This window comes from Tachyglossus aculeatus, chromosome 11, assembly GCF_015852505.1.
Source record: "Tachyglossus aculeatus isolate mTacAcu1 chromosome 11, mTacAcu1.pri, whole genome shotgun sequence".
Taxonomy (NCBI): domain Eukaryota; kingdom Metazoa; phylum Chordata; class Mammalia; order Monotremata; family Tachyglossidae; genus Tachyglossus; species Tachyglossus aculeatus.
In genome coordinates, this window is record NC_052076.1 from 36954138 (window position 1) to 36975291 (window position 21154).

A 21154-nucleotide genomic window follows, 5' to 3' on the forward strand; every position below is an offset into this window, starting at 1 on the left:
TATTTATTTATTTATTTTACTTGTACATATCTATTCTATTTATTTTATTTTGTTAGTATGTTTGGTTTGGTTCTCCGTCTCCCCCTTTTAGACTGTGAGCCCACTGTTGGGTAGGGACTGTCTCTATATGTTGCCAACTTGGACTTCCCAAGCGCTTAGTCCAGTGCTCTGCACACAGTAAGTGCTCAATAAATACGATTGATGATGATGATGATGATGATGACTGTCTCTATGTGTTGCCAACTTGGACTTCCCAAGCGCTTAGTCCAGTGCTCTGCACACAGTACGCGCTCAATAAATACGATTGATGATGATGATGACCGTCTCTATATGTTGCCAACTTGGACTTCCCAAGCGCTTAGTCCAGTGCTCTGCACACAGTACGTGCTCAAAAATACGATTGATGATCATGATGATGACTGTCTCTAGATGTTGCCAACTTGGACTTCCCAAGCGCTTAGTCCAGTGCTCTGCACAGAGTAAGCGCTCAATAAATACGATTGATTGATTGATTGATTGATTGGTATCTATGGCCTCTTACAGGATATCACCCTGGAGGCCCCCGGAACATCTGTGGGATATAGAAATGGTAAGAGTCCAGACAGAATCAATCAATCAATCAATCGTATTTATGGAGCGCTTACTGTGTGCAGAGCACTGGACTAAGCGCTTGGGAAGTACAAGTTGGCAATATATAGAGACAGTCCCTACCCAACAGTGGGCTCCCAGTCTAAAGGGGGGAGACATCATCATCATCATCATCATCAATCGTATTTATTGAGCGCTTACTATGTGCAGAGCACTGTACTAAGCGCTTGGGAAGTACAAATTGGCAACATATAGAGAAAACCAAACATACTAACAAAATAAAATAAATAGATATGTACAAGTAAAATAAATAAATAAACAGAGTAATAAATCCCAGAAGCGTTCCACTCCTAGTAAGCAGAGAAGGGGAAAAACTGAGACATCTGATCCTAAGGAAGACAGGTCGCCTGGGACTCCTGGGTCTTAAATTGTGGGCAGACTTGGAGGGGCGGAAGGAAAGCAGAGACCCACAAGGACTCATCTTGGGGTGGAGGGATGGCGCACGGGTTTTCAGGGAGTTTTACGTCTCCCTGATTTTAGAATCCCTCTCCCTGTCCTGGCCCCTTGACACCAATGTGGGAAGACTCTCTCTGGACTAAAGCTGCCAACAATGGATTTGGGATTAGTCCGGAAACTGAGAGACAGCCAGAGATGGTCCTGGAGGGGACGGGACCAGACACCCGCATTCTGGGAGGGCAGTTGAGGCTGGTGGCAGAAAACCAGGTGCTGAGACAACAGGAATGAGTTTCTGATAATAATAATGGCATTTATTAAGCACTTACTATGTGCAAAGCACTGTTCTAAGCGCTGGGGTTAGAGCGATTGGCTCTGCCAATTGTCAGCTGTGTGACTTTGGGCGAGTCACTTCACTTCTCTGTGCCTCAGTTCCCTCATCTGTAAATTGGGAATTAAGACTGTGAGCCCCATGTGGGACAACCTGATCACCTTGTATCCCCCCAGCGCTTAGAACAGTGCTTTGCACATAGTAAGCGCTTAACAAATACCATCATCATTATTATTAGCCCACATCCTCCCCCGGGCCTGGAATGCCCTCCCTCTGCCCATCCGCCAAGCTAGCTCTCTTCCTCCCTTCAAGGCCCTGCTGAGAGCTCACCTCCTCCAGGAGGCCTTCCCACACTGAGCCCCTTCCTTCCTCTCCCCCTCGTCCCCCTCTCCATCCCCCCCATCTTACCTCCTTCCCTTCCCCACAGCACCTGTATATATGTATATATGTTTGTACATATTTATTACTCTATTTGTTTATTCATTTTATTCATACATATCTATTCTATTTATTTTATTTTGTTAGTATGTTTGGTTTTGTTCTCTGTCTCCCCCTTCTAGACTGTGAGCCCACTGTTGGGTAGGGACTGTCTCTATATGTTGCCAATTTGTACTTCCCAAGCGCTTAGTACAGTGCTCTGCACATAATAAGCGCTCAATAAATACGATTGATGATGATGATGGGGAGATTACAAGATCAGGTTGTCCCACAGGGGGCTCACAGTCTTAATCCCCATTTTACAGATGAGGGAACTGAGGCACAGAGAAGGGAAGTGACTTGGCCAAAGTCACCCAGCTGACAATTGGTAGGGCCGGGATTCGAACCCCTGACCCCTGGCTCCAAAGCTCGTGCCCCTTCCACCGAGCCACGCTGCTTCCCAGGCTTTGGACTCAGAGGTCATGGGTTCAAATCCCGGCGCTGCCAGTTCATTATGCTTCCCCAGGTATTCTCCAAGTTCCCTACAGTGCTCAGCCTGGTGGCTCTTTTCAGGCAGGACCGAGTCCCATGGCTGGAAAATACGGCGAGTAACTCCGGTGGTGAAAACCTTCTTCTTTGCAGGTGTCCCACTCCCCGGGGCGAGCGCCTTCTCCCCAGTTGCACCTGAGATTCCCTGTGAAACCCTTCCCTGTTATTATTGCTATTGTTGTTGTTATTTCTGACATTTGATGAGAGTTTACTTGCGCAAATCAGACCTAGTTCTTGGCCCACAGGGGAACACAGACACACTGGGAAATAAACGTCTAAACAACTAATAATAAATAAGAGAGGCAGCATGGCCTAAGGGATAGAGCAAATCCAGCCCTGGTGCTTCGGTTGTAGGATCGTCGCTGGGTGGAGGGGTAGGGAGGCAAGCCGGAAACTCTTATCTCATCGGCCAGTGCGGCCTGGGAGAGGTGATGCTAATAATAAAAATAATAATAATAATATTTGTTAAGTGCTTACTATGTGCAAAGCACTGTTCTAAGCACTGGGAAGGAGACAAGGAGATCAGGTTGTCCCTCGTGGGGCTCACAGTCTTCACCTCCACTTTACACATGAGGTAACCGAGGCCCAGAGAAGTGAGGTGACTTGCCCAAAGTCACACAGCTGACAATTGGCGGAGCCGGGATTTGAACCCACGACCTCTGACTCCAAAGCCCGGGCTCTTTTCCACTGAGCCACGCTGCTTCTCTAACACCTTTAGTGTTTAGGACCCTCCCGCCCCCTCTCCACTTCAGGTTGCGGTTAATAAGAGATTTCCCTCTAGGCTGTAATATCGTTATATTGCGCCCTCCCAAGCGCTTAGTACGGTGCTTTGCGTTCAGTAAGCGCTCAATAAATCCGGTCGAATGGAAGTGAACTGAACGAGGTGGACTCTGGTGGGTTATGTGGGATCGGGGGATCTACTGGGGAGAGGAGACCAGCCCTGGTGCTTCGGTTATGGGATCGTCGCTGGGTGGAGGGGTAGTGCGGCCTGGGAGAGGCGACGCTAATAAAAATAATAATAATAATATTTGTTAATCAATCGTATTTATTGAGCGCTTACTATGTGCAGAGCACTGTACTAAGCGCTTGGGAAGTACAAGTTGGCAACACATAGAGACAGACCCTACCCAACAGTGGGCTCACAGTCTAAAAGGGGGAGACAGAGAACAGAACCAAACATACCAACAAAATAAAATAAATAGGATAGAAATGTACAAGTAAAATAAATGAATAAATAAATAAATAGAGTAATAAATATGTACAACCATATATACATCTATATATACATATATATGTATATAATATATACATATATATTAAGTGCTTCCTATGTGCAAAGCACTGTTCTAAGCACTGGGAAGGAGACAAGGAGATCAGGTTGTGCCTCGTGGGGCGCACAGTCTTCACCCCCACTTTACAGATGAGGTAACTGAGGCCCAGAGAAGTGACGTGACTCGCCCAAAGTCACACAGCTGAACAGGGATTAGAACCCATGACTTCTGGGAAGCAGCATGGCTCAGTGGAAACAGCCCGGGCTTGGGAGTCAGAGGTCATGGGTTCTTATCCCGCCTCCGCCAATTGTCCGCCGTGCGACTTTGGGCAAGTCACTTAACTCCTCTGGGCCTCAGTTACCTCATCTGTACAACGGGGATGTGAGCCCCATGGGGGACAATCTGATCACCTTGTATCCTCCCCAGCGCTTAGAACAGTGCTTTGCATATTCATTCATTCAATCATATTTATTGAGCGCTTACTGTGTGCAGAGCACTGTACTAAGCGCTTGGGAAGCACAAGTTGGCGACATATAGGGACGGTCCCTACCCAACAACAGGCTCACAGTCTAGAAGGGGGAGACAGACAACAAAAGAAAACACGTAGACGGGTGTCAAGTCATCAGAATAAGTAGAATTAAAGCTAAATGCACATCGCTAACAAAATATATAGTATAGTAAAATAAATAGAGTAATAAATCTGTACATACATATACACAGGTGCTGTGGGGAGGGGAAGGAGGTAGAGCGGGGGGATGGGGAGGAGGAGAGGAAAAAGGAGGCTAAGTCTGGGAAGGCCTCCTGGAGGAGGCGAGCTCTAAGCGTTTAACAAATGCCATCATTAGTATTATTATTATTCTTACTCCCAAGCCGGTGCCGTTTCCACTGAGCCACGCTGGTTCTGTAATATTCATTCAATCGTCTTTATTGAGCGCTTACTGTGTGCAGAGCACTGTACTAAGCGCTTGGGAAGCAGCGTGACTCAGTGGAAAGGGCACGGGCTTTGGCGTCAGAGGTCATGGGTTTGTATCCCGGCTCTGCCAGTTGTCAGCTGTGTGACTTTGGGCAAGTCACTTCACTTCTCTGGGCTTCAGTTACCTCATCTGCAAAATGGAGATTAAGACTGTGAGCCCCCCGTGGGACAATCTGATCACCTTGTAATCTCCCCAGCGCTTAGAACAGTGCTTTGCATGTAGTAAGCGCTTAATAAATGCTATCATTATTATTATTATTATTATTGGGAAGTCCAAGTCGGCAACATACAGAGACGGTCCCTACCCAACAACAGGCTCACAGTCTAGAAGGGGGAAATAATAATATTACTTTGGCCTTTGTTATTCATTCACTTTTCATTCCTTCAATCGTATTTATTGAGCGCTTACTGTGTGCAGAGCACTGGACTAAGTGCTTAGGAAGGACAAGTCGGCAACGTACAGAGACGGCCCCTACCCAACAACGGGCTCACAGTCTAGAAGGAGGAGGTGATATTAGTATGGCCTTTGTTAGACGCTTAGTACGTGCCATTCATTCATTCAATCGTATTTATTGAGCGCTTACTGTGTGTGGAGCTTATTCATTCATTTTTCATTCATTCAATCGTATTTATTGAGCGCTTACTGTGTGCAGAGCACTGGACTAAGCGCTTGGGAAGTACAAGTCGGCAACAGAGACGGTCCCTACCCAACAGCGGGCTCACAGGCTAGAAGGGGGGAAATGATATTACTATGGCCTTCGTTAGACACTTAGTACGTGCCATTCATTCATTCAATCGTATTTATTGAGCGCTGTGTGCAGAGCACTGGACTAAGCGCTTCTGAACTAAGTGCTGGGACAGGTACCAGCACAGTGGTTTGGAGACAGTCCCCGTCCCCCGAGGGGTTTCCAGTGTCAGTCAGTGTGCTTGCTTTGGCAGCACATAATAATAATAATAATAATAATAATAATAATGTTGGCATTTGTTAAGCACTTATTATGTGCAAAGCACTGTTCTAAGCGCTGGGGGGGATACAAAGGGATCAGGTTGTCCCACGTGGGGCTCACAGTCTTAATCCTCATTTTACAGATGAGGTAACTGAGGCTCAGAGAAGTTAAGTGACTTGCCCAAGGTCACACAGCAGACATAAAGATTTGTGAGGTCCCAAGGAGATCTGAACTTGGATCACTGGATTCAAAGTCCAGAGTGCTAACCATTACACATATACTATTCATTCATTCATTCATTCATTCAATCGTATTTATTGAGCACTTACGGTGTGCAGAGCACTGTACTAAGCGCTTGGGAAGTACAGATTGGCAAATAATGATGGCATTTATTAGCGCTTAACATGTGCAAAGCACTGTTCTAAGCGCTGGGGAAGTTACAAGGTGATCAGGTTGTCCCACTGGGGGCTCACAGTCTTCATCCCCTTTTTGCAGATGAGGGAACTGAGGCCCAGAGAAGTGAAGTGACTTGCCCAAAGCCACACAAATGACAACTGGCGGAGCTGGGATTTGAACCCATGACTTCAAAGCCCGTGCTCTTTCCACTGAGCCACGCTGCTTAATTGGAACGATACAGAGAAGATTAGCATGGCCCCTGCGCAAGGATGACATGCAAATTCGTGAAGAGTTCCATATTTTTCTATTCATTTATTTATTTTATTTGTGCATATTTATTCTATTTATTTTATTCTGTTACTATGCTTTGTTTTGTTGTCTGTCTCCCCCTTCTAGACTGTGAGCCCACTGTTGAGCAGGGACCGTCTCTAGATGTTGCCAACTTGGACTTCCCAAGCGCTTAGTCCAGTGCTCTGCACACAGTAAGTGCTCAATAAATACGATTGAATGAATGAATGAAATGCAGAAGCTAAATCCAGAGGGCCGTGCGGTTACCATGGAAACAACTCGTCCAATAAGCGGCCGCGATGTGCGGGGGGTGGGGGGACGCTCGCGGAATGCCGTCCTGGGGCGCACGCGCGCTCGGGAGGCCGGGCGGCGGGGGCGGGGGGCGCATGCGCGGCGACCTGCTGAGGCGGCGGCGGGGCGCGCATGCGCGGCGGCTTGTTGACGAGGCGGGCCTGAAGCGGCTGCGGCGGCCTGTTTATTCAATCAATCAGTCGTAGTTATTGAGCACTTACTGTGTGCAGAGCACTGTACTAAGCGCTTGGGAAGCCCAAGTTGGCAACACATAGAGACCGTCCCTACCCAACAGTGGGCTCACAGTCTAAAATGGGGAGACAGAGAACAATAGCAAGCATACTAACAAAAAATAGAATAGATATGTACAAGTAAAATAAATAGAGTAATAAATATGTACACACATATATACAGGTGCTGTGGGGAGAAGGAGGTAAGATGGGGGGATGGAGAGGGAGCCGAGGGGGAGATCGTATTTATTGAGCGCTTACTGTGTGCACAGCACTGGACTAAGCGCTTGGGAAGTACAAGTTGGCAACACATAGACAGGATCCCTGCCCAACAGCGGGCTCACAGACTAGAAGAGGCCTGTTGAGGCGGGCCTGAAGCGGCGGCGGCGGAATGCGCATGCGCGGCGGCCTGTTGATGAGGCGGGCCTGAAGCGGCGGCGGCCTGTTTATTCAATCAATCAATCTATCTATCTATCGTATTGAGCGATTACTGTGTTCACAGCACTGTACTAAGCGCTTGGGAAGTACAAGTTGGCAACACATGGCGACAATCCCTGCCCAACAGCGGGCTCACAGTCTAGAAGAGGCCTGTTGAGGAGGCGGGCCTGAAGCGGCGGCGTGCGCATGCGCGGCGGCCTGTCGAGCAGGCGGCAGCGGAGTGCGCATGCGCGGCGGCCTGCCGATGAAGCGGGCCTGAGGCGGCGGCGGCCTGTTGGCGAGGCGGGCCTGAAGTGGCGACGGCCCGTTCATTCATTCAGTCGTATTTATTGAGCGCTTACTGTGTGCAGAGCACTGGACTAAGCGCTTGGGAAGTACAAGTTGGCAACACATAGAGACGATCCCTACCCAACAAAGGGGTCACAGTCTAGAAGAGGCCTGTTGTTGGCAACATAGACTTTGGGCAAGTCACTTAATTTCTCTGTGCCTCAGTTACCTCATCTGTAAAATGAGGATTAAGACTGTGAGCCCCTGGGACAACCTGATCACCTTGCATCCTCCCCAGCGCTTAGAACAGTGCCTCGCACGTAGGAAGCGCTTAATAAATGCCATCATCATTGAGCAGGCGGGCCTGAAGAGGCGGCGGCGGAGTGCGCATGCGCGGCGGCCTGTCGATGAGGCGGGCCTGAAGCGGCGGGGGCCTGTTTATTCAATCAATCAATCGTATTTATTGAGCGCTTACTGTGTGCAGGGCACTGTACTAAGCGCTTGGGAAGTACAAGTTGGCAACACATAGAGACGATCCCTACCCAACAGCGGGTTCACAGTCTAGAAGAGGCCTGTTGAGGAAGCGGGCCTGAAGCGGCGGCGGAGTGCGCATGCGCGGCGGCCTGTCGAGGAGGCGGGCCTGAAGCGCCGGCGGCAGCGGGGCGCGCATGCGCAGCGGCCTGTCGATGTGGCGGGCCTGAAGCGACGGCGGTAGCGAGGCGCGCATGCGCGGCCATCTGTCGATGAGGCGGGCGTGAAGCGGCGGCGGCCTGTTTATTCAATCAATCAATCTATCGTATTTATTGAGCGCTTACTGTGTGCAGGGCACTGCACTAAGCGCTTGGGAAGTACAAGTTGGCAACACATAGAGACGATCCCTACACAACATAGGGCTCACAGTATAGAAGAGGCCTGTTGAGGAGGCGTGACTGAAGCGGCGGCAGCAGCGGGGCGCGCATGCGCAGCGGCCTGCCCATGAGGCGGGCCTGAAGCGGCGGGGCGCGCATGCGCGGCCGTCCGTCGATGAGGCGGGCCTGAAGCGGCGACGGCAGCGGGCCGCGCATGCGCGGCCGTCTGTCGATGAGGCGGGCCTGAAGCGGCAGCGGGGCGCGCATGCGCGGCCGTCTGTCGAGGAGGCGGGCCTGAAGCGACGGCGGCGGCAGCGGGGCGCGCATGCGCTGCCATCTGTCGATGAGGCGGGCATGAAGCGGCGGCGGCCTGTTTATTCAATCAATCAATCTATCGCATTTATTGAGCGCTTACTGTGTGCAGGGCACTGCACTAAGCGCTTGGGAAGTACAAGTTGGCAACACATAGAGACGATCCCTACCCAACAGCGGGCTCACAGTCTAGAAGAGGCCTGTTGAGGAGGCGGGCCTGAAGCTGCCGACTCTATTTATTTATTTAATTTATTTGTCCATATCTATTCTATTTATTTTATTTTGTTAGTATGTTTGGTTTTGTTCTCCGTCCCCCCCCTTTTAGACTGTGAGCCCACTGTTGGGTAGGGACTGTCTCTAGATGTTGCCAATTTGTACTTCCCAAGCGCTTAGTACAGCGCTCTGCACGTAGTAAGCGCTCAATAAATACGATTGATGATGATGATGAAGCGGCGGCGGCAGCGGGGCGCGCATGCGCAGCGGCCTGCCCATGAGGCGGGCCTGAAGCGGCCGCGGCGGGGCCGCCTGTCGATGAGGCGGGCCTGAAGCGGGGCGCGCATGCGCAGCGGCCTGCCCATGAGGCGGGCCTGAAGCGGCCGCGGCGGGACGCGCCGCCTGTCGATGAGGCGGGCCTGAAGCGGGGCGCGCATGCGCAGCGGCCTGTCGCTGAGGCGGGCCTGAAGCGGCCGCGGCGGGACGCGCCGCCTGTCGATGAGGCGGGCCTGAAGCGGCGGCGGCGGCAGCGGGGCGCGCATGCGCAGCGGCCTGTCGCTGAGGCGGGACGCGCCGCCTGTCGATGAGGCGGGCCTGAAGCGGCGGCGGCAGCGGGGCGCGCATGCGCAGCGGCGTGTTGATGAGGCGGGCCTGAAGCGGCGGCGGCAGCGGGCCGCGCATGCGCGGCGGCCTGTCGATGAGGCGGGCCTGAGGAGGAGGAGGAGGCGGCGGCGGCGGCGGCGGCGGGGTCCGGGGGAGGGTCCCCCGTGCCGCCCGCCCCGCCGCCCGCAACCGAAAGTTGGCCACGTGGTTCGGGGGGTCCCCGGTCCCGTCCCGCCCCCTCCCTCACCCGCCCCTCCCCCCGCTCCCGGCCGGCCCCTCCCCGCCCCCGGGCCCCGGCCCGCCCCCCGGCCCCGCCCCCGGCCCGGTGCTGCCGGAGCTGCCCGCGCGGCCCGGAGCCCCGGGGCCCCGCTGGGCGCCCGGCGGCGGCGTTGTCGGCCCCCCCCCGCACCCGGCCCTGCCCGGCCTCCCGGACGCCGCCCCCGCCCCCGCCCACCTGCCCCTGCCCGCCCTTCCCGCCCCGCCCGCGCCCCTCCCCGGCCTCCCGGCCCTCCCCCCCGCCCCGCCCCAAAGCCCGGCCGCCCCCCGGGAGGAGGCGCCCACCCCCCGACCGACAGCCCGAGCGGCCCGGTTGGGGCGCCCCCCCCGCCCCCCCTTCCCGGCCCCTCCGTTCCCGCCGCCCGCACACCGCCCTTCCGGGACACCCAGCTCCGCGGGACGGTAAGTAAGTACCTGGAGATGTGTACCTGTATATATACATACATATATCATCCTCATCATCAATCGTATTTATTGAGCGCTTACTGTGTGCAGAGCACTGGACTAAGCGCTTGGGAAGTACAAATTGGCAACACATAGAGACAGTCCCTACCCAACAGTGGGCTCACGTATATATATATATATATATATATATATATATATATATATATATATATATATATATATATATATATATACACACATGCATATGTATGTATTAATTTATTAGTGTATGTGCATGTACATGCGTACATGTATGCATGCATGCATGCATACATGTACGCATGTACAGGCACATGCACTAATAAATTAACACATACATATATACATGCATGTGTGTGTATTAATTTATTAGTGTATGTGCCTGTACATGCGTACATGCATGTATGCATGTTTGTATGCATGTTTGTGCATTTTATTGCTCTATTTATTTATTTTACCTGTACCTATCTATTCTGTTTATTTTATTTTGTTAGTCTGTTTGGTTTTGTTCCCCGTCTCCCCCTTTTAGACTGTGAGCCCACTGTTGGCTAGGGACTGTCTCTTACATATATACATACATATATATACATATATACATACATATGTATGCATTAATTTATTAGTGTATGTGCATGTACATACGTACATGCATGTATACATGCATGCATGCATACATGTGCGCATGTACAGGCACATGCACTAATAAATTAATACATACATATATACATGCATATGTGTGTATTAATTTATTAGTGTATGTGCCTGTACATGCGTACATGTATGCATGCATGTATGCATGTTTGTATGTATGTTTGCGCATTTTTATTGCTCTATTTATTTATTTTACCTGTACCTATCTATTCTGTTTATTTTATTTTGTTAGTCTGTTTGGTTTTGTTCCCCGTCTCCCCCTTTTAGACTGTGAGCCCACTGTTGGGTAGGGACTGTCTCTAGATGTTGCCAACTTGGACTTCCCAAGCACGTAGTACAGTGCTCTGCACACAGTAAGCGCTCAATAAAGACGATTGATGATGGTGATGATGATTATGACGCCTTCTCCATCTCCAAGTCGATGTCCTCAAAAATCTCCAGTGGCTCCCAATCAACCAACGCATCAGGCCAAAACTCCTCACCCTGGGCTTCAAGGCTGTCCATCCCCTCGCCCCCTCATACCTCAACTCCCTTCTCTCCTTCTCCCCCTCCTTCCTCCCCCCCCCGTCCCCCTCTCCATCCCCCCCATCTTACCTCCTTCCCTTCCCCACAGCACCTGTATGTATGTTTGTACATATTTATTACTCTATTTATTTATTTTACTTGTACATATCTATTCTGTCTATTTTATTTTGTTAGTATGTTTGGTTTTGTTCTCTGTCTCCCCCTTTTAGACTGTGAGCCCACTGTTGGGTAGGGACGAAAAGCAGCGTGGCTCAATGGAAAGAGCCTGGGCTTTGGAGTCAGGAGTCATGGGTTCAGATCCTGACTCCGCCACTTGTCAGCTGTGTGACTTTGGGCAAGTCACTTAACTTCTCTGGGCCTCAGTTCCCTCATCTGTAAAATGGGGATGAAGACTGTGAACCCCCCGTGGGACAATCTCATCACCTTGTAACCTCCCCAGCGCTTAGAACAGTGCATTGCACATAGTAAGCGCTTAATAAATGCCATCATTAGGGACTGTCTCTATATGTTGCCAACTTGTACTTCCCAAGCGCTTAGTGCAGTGCTGTGCACACAGTAAGCGCTCAATAAATACGATTGATTGATTCTCCAGCCCAGCCCGCACCCTCCGCTCCTCTGCCGCTAATCTCCTCACCGTTAGGCCTCGTTCTCGCCTGTCCCGCCGTCGACCCCCGGCCCACGTCCTCCCCCTGGCCTGGAATGCCCTCCCTCCCCACATCTAGCCTGTGAGCCCACTGTTGGGTAGGGACCGTCTCTATATGTTGCCAACTTGGACTTCCCAAGCGCTTAGTACAATGCTCTGCACACAGTAAGCGCTCAATAAATACGATTGATTGATTGATCCGCCAAGCTAGCTCTCTCTTCCTCCCTTCAAAGCCCTACTGAGAGCTCACCTCCTCCAGGAGGCCTTCCCAGACTGAGCCCCCTCCTTCCTCTCCCCCTCCTCCCCATCCCCCCCCACCTTACCTCCTTCCCTTCCCCACAGCACCTGTATATATGTATATATGTTTGTACGTATTTATTACTCTATTTTACTTGTACATATCTATTCCATTTATTTTATTTTGTTAGTATAATAGTGATGGTATTTATTAAGCGCTTACTATGTGCAAAGCACTGTTCTAAGCGTTGGGGAGGTGACAAGGTGATCAGGTTGTCCCACGGGAGGCTCACAGTCTTAACCCCCATTTTACAGATGAGGTAACTGAGGCCCAGAGAAGCGAAGTGACTTGCCCAAAGTCACACAGCTGACAATTGGCGGAACTGGAATTTGAACCCATGACCTCTGACTCCAAAGCCCGTGCTCCTTCCACTGAGCCACGCTGCTTCTTATTTTGTTTTGTTCTCTGTCTCCCTCTTCTAGACTGTGAGCCCACGGTTGGGTAGGGACCGTCTCTAGATGTTGCCAACTTGGACTTCCCAAGCGCTTAGTACAGTGCTCCTCACACAGTAAGCGCTCAATAAATACGATTGAATGAATGAATGATGTATTCACCTTGTATCTCCCCAGCACGTATCCGCCTCAGCGCTTAGAACTGTGCTTTGCACATTGATGGCATGTATTAAGCGCTTACTACGCGCAAAGCACCATTCTAAGCGTGCGGGGGGCGGGAGGGGGGTTACAAGGAGATCAGGTTGTCAAATAAGGGTCTCACAGTCATAATCCCCATTTTACAGATGAGGGAACTGAGGCCCAGAAAAGTGAAGTGACTTGCCCAAAGTCACACAGCTGACATTTGGTGGAGTGGGAATTTGAACCCATGACCTCTGACTCCAAAGCCTGGGCTCTTTCCACTGAGCCACGCTGCTTCTCTGCTTAACAAATACCACCATCCCAAGCGCTTAGTCCAATGCTCTGCACACAGTAAGAGCTCAATAAATACAATTGAATGAATCTCTCCTCGACCCCCTCCAGTCTGGCTTCCGTCCCCTACATTCCACAGAAACTGCCCTCTCAAAGGTCACCAATGACCTCCTGCTTGCCAAGTCCAACGGCTCCTACTCTATCTTAATCCTCCTCAACCTCTCAGCTGCCTTCGACCCTGTGGCCCACCCCCTTCTCCTCAATACGCTATCCAACCTTGACTTCACAGACTCCGTCCTCTCCTGGTTCTCCTCTTACCTCTCCGGTCGTTCATTCTCAGTTTCTTTTGCGGGCTCCTCCTCCCCCTCCCATCCCCTTACCATAGGGGTTCCCCAAGGTTCAGTGCTTGGTCCCCTTCTGTTCTCGATCTACACGTGCTCCCTTGGTGACCTCATTCGCTCCCACGGCTTCAACTATCATCTCTACGCTGATGACACCCAGATCTCCATCTCTGCCCCTGCTCTCTCTCCCTCCAGGCTCGCATCTCCTCCTGCCTTCAGGACATCTCCATCTGGGTGTCTGCCCACCACCTAAAACTCAACATGTCCAAGACTGAACTCCTTGTCTTCCCTCCCAAACCCTGCCCTCTCCCTGACTTTCCCGTCACTGGTGACGGCACTACCATCCTTCCCGTCTCACAGGCCCGCAACCTTGGTGTCATCCTCGCCTCCGCTCTCTCGTTCACCCCTCACTCACGTCCAAGCCGTCACCAAAACCTGCCAGTCTCACCTCCGCAACATCGCCAAGATCCGCCCTTTCCTCTCCATCCAAACCGCTACCCTGCTCATTCAAGCTCTCATCCTATCCCGTCTGGATTACTGTATCAGCCTCCTCTCCGATCTCCCATCCTCCTGTCTCTCCCCACTTCAATCCATACTTCATGCCGCTGCCCGGATTGTCTTTGTCCAGAAACGCTCTGGGCGTGTTACTCCCCTTCTCAGAAATCTCCAGTGGCTACCAATCAACCTACGCATCAAGCAGAAACTCCTCACTCTTGGCTTCCAGGCTGTCCATCCATCCCCTCGCCCCCTCCTACCTCCCCTCCCTTCTGTCCTTCTCCAGCCCAGCCCGCACCCTCCGCTCCTCTGCCGCCGCTAACCTCCTCACTGTGCCTCGTTCTCACCTGTCCCGCCATCGACCCCCGGCCCACGTCCTTCCCCTGGCCCGGAATGCCCTCCCTCCTCACATCCGCCAAGCTAGCTCTCTTCCTCCCTTCAAAGCCCTACTGAGAGCTCACCTCCTCCAGGAGGCCTTCCCACACTGAGCCCCCTCCTTCCTCTCCCCCTCGTCCCCCTCCCCATCCCCCCCCCGCCTTACCTCCTTCCCTTCCTCACAGCACCTGTATATATGTTTGTATGGATTTATTACTCTATTCATTTTATTTGTACATATTTATTCTATTTTATTCTGTTAATATGTTTTGCTGTCTGTCTCCCCCTTCTAGCCTGTGAGCCCACTGTTGGGTAGGGGCCGTCTCTAGATGTTGCCAACTTGGACTTCCCAAGCGCTTAGTCCAGTGCTCTGCACACAGTAAGCGCTCAATAAATACAATTGATTGAATGAATGAATGAATACCATCATCCCAAGCGCTTAGTACAGTGCCCTGCACACAGTAAGCGCTCAATAAATACGATTGAATGAATGAATCACAAGTGGATCCGTTTCTCTCACGCCCACACCTACATTTGCTAATGAATTTGCAAGTCATTCATTCATTCAATCGTATTTATCGAGCGCCTACCGTGTGCAGAGCACTGGACTAAGGAGCAGCGTGGCTCAGTGGAAAGAGCCCGGGCTTTGGAGTCAGAGGTCAGGGGTTCAAATTCATTCATTCAATCGTATTTATTGAGCGCTCATTCATTCATTCAATCGTATTTGTTGAGCACTTACTGTCTGCAGAGCACTGTACTAAGCGCTTGGGAAGTACAAGTTGGCAACATGTAGAGACGGTCCCTGCCCAACAACAGGCTCACAGTCTAGAAGGGGGAAATATACCGTGTGCAGAGCACTAGACTAAGAAGCAGCGTGGCTCAGTGGAAAGAGCCCGGGCTTTGGAGTCAGAGGTCAGGGGTTCAAATCCCGGCTCTGCCACTTGTCGGCTGTGTGACTTTGGGTGAGTCATTTCACTTCTCTGTGCCTCAGTCCCCTCATCTTTAAAATGGGGATGAAGACTGTGAGCCCCCCATGGGACAACCTGATCACCTTGTATGCACCTCAGCGCTTAGAGCAGTGCTTTGCACATAGTAAGCGCTTAATAAATGCCATTATTATTAAGTGGACCCGTTTCAGTCGCCACACCTACATTTGCTAATGAATTTGCAAGTCATTCATTCATTCAGTCGTATTTATCGAGCACTTACTGCGTGCAGAGCACTGGGCTAAGAAGCAGCGTGACTCAGTGGAAAGAGCCCAGGCTTTGGAGTCAGAGGTCAGGGGTTCAAATCCCGGCTCCGCCACTTGTCGGCTGTGTGACTTTGGGCGAGTCACTTCACTTCTCTGTGCCTCAGTCCCCTCATCTGTAAAATGGGGATGAAGACTATGAGCCCCCCATGGGACAACCTGATCACCTTGTAACCTCCCCAGTGCTTAGAACAGTGTTCTGCACCTAGTAAGCGCTTAATAAATGACATTATTATTATTATTATTACTAAGCGCTTGGTCACTCCCCTGGGCCACAGTTCCTTCATGTAGAAAATGGGGGTTAAGACTGTGAGCCCCCCGTGGGACAACCTGATCACCTTGTAACCTCCCCAGCGCTCAGAACAGTGTTTTGCACATAGTAAGCGCTTAATAAATGCCATTATTATTATTGCTAAGCACGTGGTCACTTCTCTGGGCCTCAGTTCCCTCATCTGGAAAATGGGGATTAAGACTGTGAGCCCCCCGTGGGACAACCTGATCACCTTGTAACCCCCCCCAGTGCTTAGAACAGTGCTTTGCACACAGTAAGCGCTTAATAAATGCCATCATTATTATTTTTACTAAGCGCTTGGGTAGTCCAAGTTGGCAACATATAGAAACGGTCCCTACCCAACAATGGGGTCACAGTCTAGAAGTCGATCCGTTTCTCTCACACTCACACCTAAATTTGCTACCATGTCCGAGCGCCAGCTTTTGGGACTCAGGAATGGAGACCAATAGAGTCGAAATGATAATAATAATAATTTTGGTATCTGTTAAGCGCTTACTGTGTGCCAAGCACTGTTCGAAGCACTGGGGGGGATACAAGGTGATTCATTCATTCAATCGATTTATTGAGCGCTTACTGTGTGCAGGGCACTGGACTAAGCACTTGGGAAGTCCAAGTCGGCAACATCATCATCATCATCAATCGTATTTATTGAGCGCTTACTGTGTGCAGAGCACTGTACTAAGCGCTTGGGAAGTACAAATTGGCAACAGATAGAGACGGTCCCTACCCAACAACGGGCTCACAGTCTAGAAGGGGGAGACAGACAACAAAACAAAACATGTGGACAGGTGTCAAAATCGTCAGAACAAATAGAATTAAAGCTATATGCACATCATTAACAAATAGTAAATACGTAAAAGTAAAATAAATAGAGTATTAAATCTGTACAAATATACGGGCTCTGTGGGGAGGGGAAGGAGGTAGGGCGGGGGGATGGGGAGGAAGAGAGGAAAAAGGGGGCTCAGTCTGGAAGTCGATCCATTTCTCTCACTCTCACACCTAAATTTAGAACAGAGATAGAACAGAAATAGGGAAGCAGCGTGGCTCAGTGGAAAGAGCTCGGCCTTGGGAGTCAGAGATCATGGGTTCTAATCCCGGCTCCCCCACTTGTCTGCCGTGTGACCTTGGGCAAGTCACTTCACTTCTCTGAGCCTCAGCTACCTCATCTGTAAAATGGGGATTAAGCGTGTGAGCCCCACGTGGGACAACTTGATCACCTTGTATCCTCCCCAGCGCTTAGAACAGTGCTTTGCGCATAGTAAGCGCTTAACAAATGCCATCATCATCAGCAGTGCCCAGCACTTAGAACAGTGCTTCGCACATAGTAAGCGCTTAACAAATGCCATTATAAAAAAAATTGCTACTATGTCCAAGCGCCAGCCTTTGGGACTCAGGAATGGAAACCAATAGAATCGAAATAATAATAATTTTGATATTTAAGCGCTTACTATGTGCCAATCACTGTTCTAAATGCTGGGGGGATAGAAGGTGATCAGATTGTCCCACCTGGGGCTCACAGTCTTCATCCCCATTTTACAGATGAGGGAACCGAGGCACAGAGAAGTGAAGTGACTTGCCCAAAGTCACCCAGCTGGCAGTTGGCGGAGCCGGGATTTGAACCCACGACCTCTGACTCCAAAGCCCTCGCTCTTTCCACTGAGCCACGCTGCTTCTAGAGCACGGCCTGGGAGGCAGAAGGACCCAGGTTCTAATGTTGGCTCTACCTCTTATCTCCTCTGTGACCCTGGGAAAGTCACTTCACTTCTCTGTGCCTTTACCGCATCTGTAAAACGGGGATTAAGATGGGGAGCCCCAAGTGGGACAGGGATCCGATTTGCCAGCATCTGTCCCAAAGCCGAGTACGGTGCCTGGCACGTAGTAAGAGCTTAACGAATGCCACGGTTATTAAATTTTACAGGAATTTCACCAAGGTGTAGAAACATGCCCCCTTTCTGAATGTCCCCGTGTCTCGGTTCAGCCCCAAAGAAAGTTCAAGAGGATCACAAGCGCGATATGAAGTAGCCGGGGAGGGTTCATATTTGTTACTCTATTTATTTATTTATTTTACTTGTGCATATCTATTCTATTTATTTTGTTAGTAAGTTTGGTTTTGTTCTCTGTCTCCCCCTTTTAGACTGTGAGCCCACTGTTGGGTAGGGTACATATTTATTACTCTATTTATTTATTTATTTTACTTGTACATATCTATTCTATTTATTTTATTTTGTTAGTGTGTTTGGTTTGGTTCTCCATCTCCCCCTTTTAGACTGAATATTTAAATATTTATTCTATTCTATTTTATTTTGTTAATATGTTTGGTTTTGTTCCCTGTCTCCCCCTTCTAGACTGTGAGCCCGCTGTTGGGTAGGGACTGTCTCTATATGTTGCCAACTTGTACTTCCCAAGCGCTTAGTACGGTGCTCTGCATGCAGTAAGCGCTCAATAAATACGATTGATGATGATGATGATGATTAAGCAAACCTGATGCAGGACTTTATTAACAGGTGCTTTCTATGCATATGAATTGTGATGTCATCCTCCTCTACCCGTCAGCATAGCATGGAGAGAGGCTGCAAGAAGGGAGAGCCCCAGAAGGTAAGTCTTTTCCTCAAATCAGTCGACTGTATTGAGTGCTTACTGTGTGGAAAGCACTGTAATGGTAATGGTATTTAAGTGCTTACTATGTGCTAAGCCCTGTTCTAAGCACTGGGTTAGATACAAGGTAGTCTGGTTGTCCCACGTGGGGCTCCCGATTCATTCATTCAATCAATCAATCAATTAATCAATCGTATTTATTGAGCACTTACTGTGTGCAGAGCACTGGACTAAGCACTTGGGAAGTACAAGTTGGCAACATATAGAGACAGTCCCTATCCAACAGTGGGCTCACAGTCTAGAAGGGGGAGACAGAGAACAAAACCAAACATACTAATAAAATAAATAGAATAGATATGTACAAGTAAAATAAATAAATAAATAAATATGTACAAGCATATATACATATATACAGGTGCTGTGGGGAAGGGAAGGAGGTAAGACGGGATGGAGGGGGGGACGAGGGGGAGAGGATCGTATTTATTGAGCGCTGACTGTGTGCAGAGCACTGTACTAAGCGCTTGGGAAGGACAAGTTGGCAACATATAGAGATGGTCCCTACCCAACAGCGGACTCACAGTCTAGAAGGGGGAGACAGACAACAAAACAGATTAACAAAATAAAATAAATAGAATAAGTATGTACAACTAAAATAAGTAAATAGAGTAATAAATCTGTACAAACATATATACAGGTGCTGTGGGGAGGGGAAGGAGGTAAGGCGGGGGGTATGTTACCAACTTGTACTTCCCAAGCGCTTAGTACAGTGCTCTGCACACAGTAAGCGCTCAATAAATACGATTGATGATGATGATGATGATGATGGGGATGGGGAGGAGGGGGAGAGGAAGGAGGGGGCTCAGTCTGGGAAGGCCTCCTGGAGGAGGTGAGCTCTCAGTAGGACTTTGAAGGGATCTTAACCCCCCACTTTACAGGTGAGGTAACCGAGGCACAGCGAAGTGAAATGGCTTGCCCAAGGTCACACAGCAGACAAGTGGCGGAGCTGGGATTAGAACCCACGTCCCATGACTCCCAAACCCGGGCTCTTCCCAGTAGACCATGCTGCTTCTCGCTGTACTCCCCCTCTCCATCCCCCCATCTTACCTCCTTCCCTTCCCCACAGCACCTGTATATATGTATATATGCTTGTACATATTTATTACTCTATTTATTTATTTATTTATTTATTTTACTTGTACATATCTATCCTATTTATTTTATTTTGTTAGTATGTTTGGTTTTATTCTCTGTCTCCCCCTTTTAGACTGTGAGCCCACTGTTGGATAGGGACTGTCTCTATATGTTGCCAATTTGTACTTCCCAAGCGCTTAGTACAGTGCTTTGCACATAGCGCTCAATAAATACGATTGATTGATTGATTGATTGGGAGAGCACAGTGTAACAGAGTTGGTAGACACAGTCCCTGCCCACGGCAGTCTCCTTTCTCTCCTTCCCTTTTTCCAGTTTGTCCGTAATACCACAAAAACGTATTAGAAAACTTAAATGATTGTTACTGCAGTTAGGGGTTCTTAACAAAGTTCTCTTTTTTTGCAGTGACAGCTCAAGATCAAGAAAGCTTCCAGGATTCCTGCCTCCCCGGACCTGGGTATTGGATCTCAGGACCCGGCCAGTCAGTCGGTCGTATTTATTGAGCGCCTAGTGTTGGCGATCCAGTCCTCAAACCCACTCCAAAGGGAGCCGGGGCCATGGATGTGATGACCGAGGTCAGGGTGTATAGGCCCCTGACCATAACTCCGGGGGGCCTGCTTACCCATTTACAGGAAAAGCAGACTCATTTTCCTGTTGCAACAAGGGAGTGACCTTGCACCCCTGGGCTGCCTGTTTTGCGTACACGACATCCAGTTCCTGTGCTCCTCTTCTGTGGTTTATTTTTGTTTTCCCCTCGGCCTTAGCCTTTCCTGAACAAGGCCCGGCAGCCCGGCCCACCCCACTCAGTCCAATCTCCCCAGCCCCACAGACCGCAGCTTTTTAATCTTGAAACTGTCCAGGGTGGACTCTTTTGTTGGGATTCTCTGTCATCAATCAATCAGTTGTATTTATTGAGCCCTTACTGCGTGCAGAGCACTGGACTAAGCGGTTGGGAAGTACAAGTTGGCAACATATAGAGACAGTCCCTACCCAACAGTGGGCTCACAGTCTGGAACTTTCTATGAACTTTCCCAGGCATTTTGATTGTACGCCTTCAGGGCAGGGATTTTTGATTGACTTTTGTTTTGTGTGGCACCTACCGGCCCTAAGCAAAATGTGAAACTGTCCAGTGACTGAGGGCAGTGATTCAGGATAGATGACCTTAGTGGGTGGTGGGGGGGAGGGGGGAGACTATGCCGGATGTAATGGATGATTTGGAAACTCGGGAATTTCAGGGGTCAGTCCGAATGGAAAAAAAAAAAAAAACAAAGAACAAACTGCCCGGTGATTGAATTTGGAAGAAAAAAAGGAGGTCACATCCAGCCCTTTGGAACCTTCACAGGCCACAGTTTCACAATCTGGTTCATCCCACCCCACTCCCAGCCTCAGTGGAGTCCTGGGACTCACGATGACTCCTCCTGACCCGTGCCAAGTTGAGTGAAAGGTACTAGAAGTGGCCCTATGATTGCACTCTGGGGAGGCCTGGCATAGTGGATAGAGCACGCGCCCGGGAGACAGAAGGTCAGGGGTACTAATCCTGGCTCCACCACTTCTCTGCTGGGTG

The 21154-nt window shown here is 50.0% G+C and overlaps 1 long non-coding RNA gene and 1 other non-coding gene across 2 annotated transcripts; both read left to right on the top strand.

Moving 5' to 3' along the window:
• Positions 1 to 6123: 6123 nt before the first annotated feature.
• On the top strand, positions 6124 to 6229 carry LOC119935452. Its single transcript, XR_005453335.1, has one exon. It is a non-coding gene; the product is annotated as a U6 spliceosomal RNA (small nuclear RNA).
• A 3790-nt stretch (positions 6230 to 10019) lies between these two features.
• On the top strand, positions 10020 to 20867 carry LOC119934378. The gene is made up of 3 exons (XR_005452922.1): positions 10020 to 10093; positions 18351 to 18441; positions 19996 to 20867. It is a non-coding gene; the product is annotated as an uncharacterized LOC119934378 (long non-coding RNA).
• Positions 20868 to 21154: the final 287 nt, after the last annotated feature.